At 32.4% G+C, this 9,934-nt stretch overlaps 1 long non-coding RNA gene across 1 annotated transcript; it reads right to left on the bottom strand.

The window, feature by feature from the left end:
- Window positions 1–4,448: 4,448 nt before the first annotated feature.
- LOC149796806 (uncharacterized) lies at window positions 4,449–7,188 on the bottom strand. The gene is made up of 4 exons (XR_016421465.1): window positions 7,146–7,188; window positions 6,121–6,219; window positions 5,143–5,223; window positions 4,449–4,586 (listed from the first exon to the last, which is right to left on the bottom strand). It is a non-coding gene; the product is annotated as an uncharacterized LOC149796806 (long non-coding RNA).
- Between the last annotated feature and the right edge of the window lie 2,746 nt (window positions 7,189–9,934).

The raw sequence follows: 9,934 nt of genomic DNA, 5'->3' as shown, positions 1-9,934 counted from the left end.
TCCTACGTATATAATAAGTCGCCATAAATGTAAATAAAAATAAACAATCAGCATATAAAAATATAAATAAATTCATAGGCTCAGTAGGACTTAGGAACAAAATATAATTACTATCCCCACAAAACCAAAAGACCCAGTAACTAGCTAAATAAATTTAGAAGACACCACATAAAAACCCATAACATATCATTCAATTTTATAAAGTATTAATAAATAATTCACTAAGGAAATCGCAAAATCGGATGTCCTAGATGTCCTTAACGAACTGAGTAATCAGCTAGGACTCCGGTCCTAGATGTCCTTAACGAACCGTGTAATCGGTTAGGACTCCGGTCTCTTGCTAAATAAAGTATAAATAACATTCAATCTCTAAAAACATTAATAAATAAATAACTTAAAGATGCAATATCTAAAAACTCTTCATACATGATTTCTACTAAGAACCTCTATAAACAACATAGAACATTCCCCCCCCCCTTTTACAACATTTTGAAGAAGAAAAACAAAATAAAAAAAATAAAAAATAAAATTAAAAAAAATCGCAAGAAACACCAGGCAAATGCAACAAGAAACCAGCGATGTAAAGCAACCAAGACCGTTCCCGAGCTCTCCTTCCCACTAATGACAGCCAACCATTCAACTGTAAGGGACCTTTATGGACCCACAGATTGAGGACAAACCATTCCCTTCCCCATGAACAACTAGCAGGCTGCGGTGCAGTCAGAAAAAAGTGGCACATGCACAATTGTGCGCACGCCACTATAATTAAACTCAACAACAACTTTAATTTGTGGTGCATAAATAGTCCCACACAAAGTTGAACTAGTAAAAGTAGATTATACATTTTTTATAAGTTCCAAATCAAAGAACAAGTGTCGGCTCAAATAAGCAGCACATTTCATATAGACAAAATCATTTGTTCAACAGAGAATGTAAAATACAAGTGATGTGACATTGTTTGATACGGTACACCTTAATGGCCTACAATACTTGATCCATGTTCACCTTAAGATGTCACATTAACAACTAAATATTACATTGTTGGCTATTATTACGAAAAGAGGTTTACTGGATGCATAAATTTCCATATTTACGTAAAATATTTTTGACCGAATATTGCAGCATTTGAATTGGAAGTTGTTGTTGTTGTGGGGTTTAACATCGTTTTTCAGCAGAAGATAGGCTATACATGATAGCTATCATTAATGGTGGGGGACGAACCCGGGAAAACCCCAGAAAGAACCACCGACCCACATAGACCGAACTCAATACTCGAAACCACGCAGAAGAGGTGAGATGGCAGTGATCCGTAACGGTGAGCGCTGAATTGGAAGAGTGGACTGTACAGAAGACGTAAACAAATTTATTTTTGAACAAAGATTTGCATCACATATTCACCTCGTAAGTATGCTGTGGTGGATAAGGTAAGTCAGTTGGGAGGCTGGTTTATGTCCACGTTCTTCTGTGAAGAAGTGATGAGTTTATTTGCTTCTGTATGTTAACATTTAAACCACGCATGTATATAGAGTAGACTCTATATTAAGATATGCAGCTCACTACAAGTCACCTCACTGTCAAATGAGCAACATCCTTGGTTTTACATTTTGTTGCAGTTCATTTCTTTGGGTTTTACGGAATTTTTCATATGATGATATTGTTATACATCACAAAGCATTCTGCCGTAAGGGTAAATTGGCCATGCTTCAATACCTCTTGTAAACGATCAACAGTTAATTGCAATGCTACAGAAAGAAGCAAGATGAGCAGTACGTTCATATTAATGTTTAAAATATTTTGTTTTGATCCGCAAAAGTACTGACAGTAACATTAAATAGTGTCAAGAGTTAAACTAACGTTGGTTGTCCTGTATTTATTGTCTTAGGTGTTAAGTTGTCAACAAAATTGCAAACAATTACCACTTGAATAGTTATGAGAAATCGAACCTTTAAACATACTCTTCGTCATTTTATTGTCTGTTAGATTTTTGTATAAGGTTCTGATGAACAGAATGCATTCATTTCTACTTTAAGTTCACTTTTCGTCACTTATAGGTAGAAAATATATATTTGATAGTATACATTTGACTTGTAAGTCGTCATTTTGGGATTATTGTAAATTCATTTATAGGCATTCTGGATTATATCATTCTGATTAATCCAGACTTTTGGCTCAACAGACCATCCAAAACTACTGATATTTAATACACGATAATGTAACTTCCTTTGAAATGTTCTCTTTGTATTCTATGTAAATAAATCAAATATTTGAATTTTACTAATTTTGATTAAATTTTTTTGTATTACAACTCTTGTGTGAAATATATTTATCATTTAATGATAAAAGAAGAAGAAAAAGAAGAAAAAGAAGAAGAAAAAGAATGAGAAGAATATCCTAATTTAATCAGCTTAATTCAGTTAGTATAATACAACTAGATTCCGTAAGATCATCGACTGTAAATGTTAAAGAAACAATTAGTATTTTCATGCCCATTGTTTTGTCATGACAATGATTGTTTACAATGACACACATATTCAAATACACGATAATGCATTGTGAAAGGCACTTGTATATGCCTTTATGAATGTATGATTCACCTCTCTAATAATTATCTTTTGAAACCATGTTAAGCAAGAAATTCTTCTATATATTGTAGTTAGTGATCACTTCGCTTCGATAAATGTTGAGGAATGTTGTACAAATGCGGCATTTAGTAACGTTAACAGGTGTATTACACTTTTCCATTAAACAGTAATCCCTACAAAAGTTCAGAGACTTTCATTTCATACTGAATATATGTATGATATAGTTTATACATACTTTTATAAATACAGTAAAAAATGAAAATGAATTTAGTAATAAATTTGAAATATTGTTTTACGATAAATCCCAATCCGTGTATGTTTATTTAAAGGATATAACTGAATTACCAGATCGAATGTAATCATGAAGTGAGTTCCATATTTTAACATCTGAATATAATTATAACTCGCTCGTAAAAATCGATCTTAGATCAGAGGAATAAGATTTTTTTCCAGAATAATTTAGTCAAGTACTCTGGAAATCTCGTTTGAAACATTTAAAAACCAAAACTTCAACTGCCGTGTCTTTAATGGCAGTTGATATGTGTTTGGTTTTTATTTCGCAAGTTATATTAAATGTTCCCAGTATCATGCATTTTGTTTTTATTCACTTATTACTATCTTATTTTATTTTCGACCAATCCACAATGCGCGTAAAAGCTCTGGCTTAGTTGACGTTAGATGGCAAAGACATAGTACTATGATTAAAGACATTGCCGTATTGATTTCAATATCAGTATGTTGAGTAATGTGCGGATAATCACTGATGAACGACGGAAGAGAACGATATCCAGTTCGTAGCCATCAAGAATTGATATTATATAAATATACATTTTTCCTCAATCTGGATTGGGTAATCAGTTAAAATAGTTTAAATTTACTTATCTGTAATACGTAAAATTTGGGTTCTTCTAAGCAGGGAAAGGAAAACCCCTGGCCAGTCAGAAAATAAAATGTTGGAAACTAATTTCTTGAGCTTTATTTGACCTTTCAGATAATCATAACTTGATATGTTAACATGTTACCATATCACAAATATCAAACTGCACACAATGCATGTAACTATTACCAATTATGCGAAAAAAGCCGGACATATGAAAATATCGTCCGCTTTATTTTGAATTGATCTTTCCAGAGAAGTCAAAAAATTACATTAGATGCACACAGCTGTCATGATTTTCTAATTTAGCACCATACAAATTAGGAAGATATTTCTTAGGGGAAACAATATGTCATGCATTTTTATAGTTACAATCTGCACACGTATTCCATAGGATATATATATATATATATATATATATATATATATATATATATATATATATATATATATATATATATATATATATATATATATATATATATATATATATATATTGCATAATTGTATATTCGGATACATTTAATAGCCTAATAGTTATTACTATTTATACGGCACAAGCAAGTCAATAAATGTATTCAGAAAGGCGAATAATGACTCCATAACAGAGGCTTTGAATTGACCATTTATACGCCAAAACCCGACTCACGTCATGCCGAAGTATAAAGAGAACAAACTGATGTTCAGTAGAAATCGTAATAACACTAAGTCGCAGAACTGTATAAAGGTAAATACATGTTAGCTCATAGGTACAAATTTAAACAGTTATAAAGTTATAAATATATATTTGAAGATACAAACATACACAAAGGACAAATATATAAATAAGCATGTTCATGTGCCTCTACATGTTTACTTATTCGATACATTATTAACGCCTAACTATCAATGTCTTTGGATGAAAGATAAAGGGAGAAAGACACAATTGCATTGTGCACTCATCTATACACAGCATATGATGTTTACAAATAATCTAAAGAACAATAATATTCTCAAATCCAAAGTACTTTATTACAAATTTTACATCGGAATATTCTTAAAGCTGCCCGCGTTAGTATTACGCCTGGAATCACTGCTTACATGGGATACGCTTTGCATTCCGATCCAAAACTTGAAACATCGAATTCCTGCAGAGATTGTAAATCATTCATTAGCCAACATAACGTAAGATTTAAACATTTTCCTATTCTCGAATATTCCGATACAAGTCGTAAATGTAGATTAATTTACTTATACAATTCATTTCAGCTGTATAATATACGAAGGTATATTCATATAAAAACAAGTTATTGTATACATACATTCGTATGATCGTTGACAAAGCATCATAATGTATATGCATCTCATTTACGATTACAATGTAATCCTATAGAGATGACAAAGGTTATGGAATATTTGTATTATCTCAACGTTTCTCAGAATAACATAAACATAGCATGTTCAACAAACTATTGTATATTAAAACATAACGAATTCATTGACTTGTTTCAATAACTTCCAAAGAACCTTATGTCAAAAACACAGGCAATAAAATAAAGTAATCACTATTACAAACGTTTGTGGCCTGAAGACACAAATGACAAGACTTAAAGTTCATGATCTTTTCTCTATGTAAAGTTACTGGCACTTGTGATCATGTTCACAGCAAATGCTTCATAATTTATATACACGAAACATGCTTACCCTCATCTTCCATGTCTACTTTCTATTTCCCATAATGAGAGCCTTGCATGAATATTATGAGGATAATAATCAGGAAGATAACTGCAATGAGAAAGAGGCAGCGATAACAAGCTGAGTACACAATGTCTGAAAAAGTATTCAAATAGTACAAGACCTACAGTATTTGGCTATATGTTCACAGCTTATTCCAAATATTTTGCCACATGTATCTCTGAAGTTTATTAAATATTAATGTTCCTGTGAGGTCAAAGGAATGTGGTTATGTGATACTACATTTCTACCAGAAAAGGGGATAATACTAATATTCAGTAATACAAACGTTTTAAATTTCGTTGATGTAAATCGATGCTGACTCGGCGGCTGAACTACGTATTGTTGGCCATTGCTGTTTGAACACAAGGGCCCTTAACAAACGAAACAATGACAATTTACAAGTAATTGGAATATTAAGATTTGAACGAAATGATAGAGGAAATGAAAGCACACCTTCATTTGAGTATGTAGGTGATTGAATTTGAGAAGTTAGTGCTATTAGGTTTAAAACAAAATAAAGTAATTTAAATAAGTATTCCTCTTCAAAGCGTCATTTTACAATGCTAAGTATTTTTCACTGGAAGAAATAAAGACCATAAGACCCCCATTTTAGACTGAACAAAATGTTAGAATCTAACAGACAACATTTTGTATTCAATTCCTTTCGGTCCTGAATTTAAAACATTATTAATTTAGAATATTATGTACCGTGAAGAATATAACCCCATATAATAAATAATCAAGACAACATATCAAGTTATATCCCGTTCGATCTTTCTCCCAGTGATGGGGTAGTAGTAGAGCAGACATAATTACTCATGCATATGAATCATTGAACTATCTAACATAATTATTCTCTGAAGAAATGTGTAGTATCAGCACGCGTATTAATATAATTATATGAGATGAGTCTGCAGAGTTGAAAGATAATGATAGGTCACTCACTTCCGAAACCGCTCTGACCGCTTCCCCCAATGAAGCCGGATACCATGCCGATGGTTGAAAGCAACGCAATTATGCAGAGGACTAACAACGTGTTCATGGCTAGGAAAGAAGCAAAAAAATAATAAATTAATAGCCCGGCTAACGGTTTCAACTTCAGTGAATATAAAGAAGGTAGGAATTTGTTTCCATGACGTTGTAAGCTATCCAATTAAATGAATACGTCTGACTCGTGGATGCTTTAACTCATTCAGCCTTGTAGGCGTGATGAGGCTGTACCCTACTTCGGAGCTCTGCAGCATCAAGGTCATTTAAAATACACAAAGGCTTGTGGTATTGCAAAAAAAGCAGACATACGTCGCTCTATAATGATACCAAATAATCTGGACGATCTAGTTGTATTACAAAATACAGAGTAAAAAAACTTCATTTTCGGACCCATTTTCTTTTCACCCAAAATTCGACCGTGATCGGAATCCGATTTTGTGTCCGGATGTTAGACCTATTGGCCTCAGATCTTAGGCAGACAGGTCTGAATTGCGCACAGACAGGTGAACGTTTGCAAAAACTAGGATTCGGTGGGAATTTGGAATAAAAAGTGGTCTCCATACAAAAATGATGGGTCCATTAAGCAACAACAAAAAAAGAACGCAATCGTTTACCGTTCTGCTTATGCGCGTGCAAAGTAACTGATGGAAAACGATGTTTTCAATATAGCTAGGCATTAGGCTAATGGAAATTCAGTTGAAAGTCGATGTATTAGGATGTATTCAGAAATAGCCCCCAAAATGTGTTTCCTACTCGCATTTTAGGCGAAAACAACAAAAGCCTCCATGGCTGAATGAATTAAACAAAAATGATGATGCTAAAAAAATTAATGAATATCCAGGACTAAAACGTGTTATTAATCATATGTTTGACATATTATATAATGTTTAAACTTCGTAAATAATTTTCAAATAATTGCTAAATACCCTAACGTCTCAAGCAAACGTTCAAATTAAGTATTTTATTTGTGTTTTACTTACCTGACTTTGTCCAAGACGTGTTTCTATCGTTCCCGATTAAAACTGACTGTCTTGTAAAAGTATTGCTGACTTATGATTATATAGGAACTACACGCCATATTGGATTATATAATAATATAGTCAAACCAAATTTAATGTTAGTTCTGCAATAAGTACCAAAGATCGTCAAACAGGTCAATTTATCTCCCGGGGTGAATCTGTGTAATCAGATATGCAATATCATAAACTTTGCCGATGTATATTCATTAGGCGGAAGTGGGAATATATATATGTATAATTTGTCAAAGAGGAGTGTCAAGTCTCAGTGATCGAAAAACACCGTGACCTCTAATGTACATTTGAAGAAATGCACGTGAGTTCCAAACTGCATAAATCTGCATCTTTGACTTATTATGTGATAGGTACTCTCAAGGAGATTTTTCCCATATACCATATACAAGATTTGAAACGCCATTTAATACATTATTAACCATACACGAAGGCATTGTAGTCTAATAAGTGTTTCTGTATCGAAAGACCATAAAGTGTTCTAAAACTATTTGAAGCTTAACAAGAATTCTAGCTGATTCTCAATAATCTCGGGAAACTTAAATATGAACTAGGAGATATGATTTAGTGTGCCCTTGTTTGAATGTGTGTATGATTGACAAGAAGCGATCCACATATTTTAATGCAGAGAAACAGCTGTTTGATTCTTCCTTTGTTAACAAAGATGGATGAACGTTGCACATCCAGTATGAAAGTAGATCAATATAATAAAATCATTCGAATAGCTCTATATGCTATTACTATATGATTCCAGAATGCATATATTTAGAATTAAACATTTCTCAATAAGATAACGTGATAGTTAGTCAATTTTTAACACAATGACATGCTAAAAGCTATAAGCGCTGTGAATAATTGAAGAGAAACGTCATGAAACAAAAACATAAAAGGTTGATGAAATAAAGGTTATAACTTCTATAACAAACTGATTGTGTTTGAAGCACGAAAATCCTTTGCGATCGTTTATAAAAGCTTTAAATGTTTCGATATTCCTGCTCTGTTCAATATAAACAGACTTATCGTCTTGTAAAATGGGCACATATATATCTTACAACTGCAAAATGTAGGCTATGTTGCTTTCCACATATTCCTATATTTAAATATTTAAATGACAACATCCATATAGTAACTAAACCCGGATTCGAACTGTTTTTTTTTTGACTCGAAAATCATTCTGAGGGGTCGATGGAACAAGATAAAATATTCCATTATTGTAGAATGAAATATTGGATACCTGTTTGTTCGACTGAAGTTAAAGTTTGGACGCTGATATTGTCCCGATTATATTTAATTAATGTGGGCAAGTTTAATACAACATTGACTGAATTTATTTGTACGATATTGTTATTTTTCATTTTATAACACTGATAAGTATCTGTTTGAAAATTTTTGAAAGTGACGGGATATATATGCAGATAAATGGAAAGGAATCAAGAACGTCTGTAATAAAACGACTGTCTTGCTTTATTAGAAAAATTGTTTTAGCAGACGCTCTCAGTTTGTTTCTCGATCATGTCTCTCTCAATCTGCTTATCATTCTCTCTTTCTCGTACTGACTGCAAAGAGTTTTGTTTCATGCATCAATGTATTAACTATATAAATTCACTTAAAATAGAATTTGAAGAAACCATCAATTCTACATATATGTGTTCGCATTTATATTAGTGACATATGCAGTTGTAAACATGGATAGATAACCTCCGTATCTTTGACAATTATAGGAAAGCAATAGTACTGTAGTGAGAAAGAAAGTGTAGACAGTACTATCCAGGAGAATCTTTTTAGTTTATTTTTAATCAATAATCGGAAAGATACATTTGGCAATTTCAAACTCGAACATTATTCTGAAAGAGAATAGAATTTAATTTAATTTTATTTGTATACATTAACACACCAGAATCATATGGCTCTCTTTTGTGGTTTAAAGCTCCTTCTTAGAGACAGATCAAAGTGAAATGTGATCCATGCTATAAAGTATGGCAGTCCTAAAACAACCTCAAACACATCTAATAGCAAACATGATGGGAATATTAATTTTCTTATATTCTCATCCATCCATTTATGTGTCCAATATTTGGCCCACAGATGCTTAGAAAACATATTTCTGTTGCTTAAACGCAAATCTAAATATATTAACCCATAACAATATAAGCAAGTTAACAAAAAACAAAGCTAAGGCAGTAAGAAAGCCAACATCAGAATAGTGCACGGAGAACGTTGCAGATTTCTAATACAGTTGGAGTGGACATCATCCGACCCGGCATCAGTATTATAGTAATTTGTTGAAACTGCAAACGGAGCAGTCATTAGCAAATTTGCATCGAGACAGAGAAGGTTGATGTCCGTGAATTAGAATTAGCAAGATGATTGATATTTATTATTCACAGCAATGAAATATATAAAAATATTTTTGCTACATTTAATTGATATCATTATGTCCTGTTATTACGCCACATGTTTGGTACGTATGACCATTTATCACAAAGGAGCGTCTTTTTCAAATCCCACAAGGTGTTAATGTTTAGTCCTCAAAATATGTGTGCATGTTCAAATTAAATTATACTGTATAAATATGTCAGTCTTCTGTACATACTGATTGCTACAATAGTGAGAATAAGATTAAAAGAACAATGCTTGTACTTAGGGAATAACGAATAGAGATAATGTCTTGAAAACTCAATAGTTTTCACTCATATATCACTTTTAAATATGTACATATCTTGCTCTCGTTCTAACGAAAT

This window comes from Sinohyriopsis cumingii, chromosome 6, assembly GCF_028554795.1.
Source record: "Sinohyriopsis cumingii isolate HCF-2022 chromosome 6, ASM2855479v2, whole genome shotgun sequence".
Taxonomy (NCBI): domain Eukaryota; kingdom Metazoa; phylum Mollusca; class Bivalvia; order Unionida; family Unionidae; genus Sinohyriopsis; species Sinohyriopsis cumingii.
The sequence above is the reverse complement of the archived record's forward strand: the minus strand, read 5'-3'. Positions and strand labels throughout refer to the sequence as shown.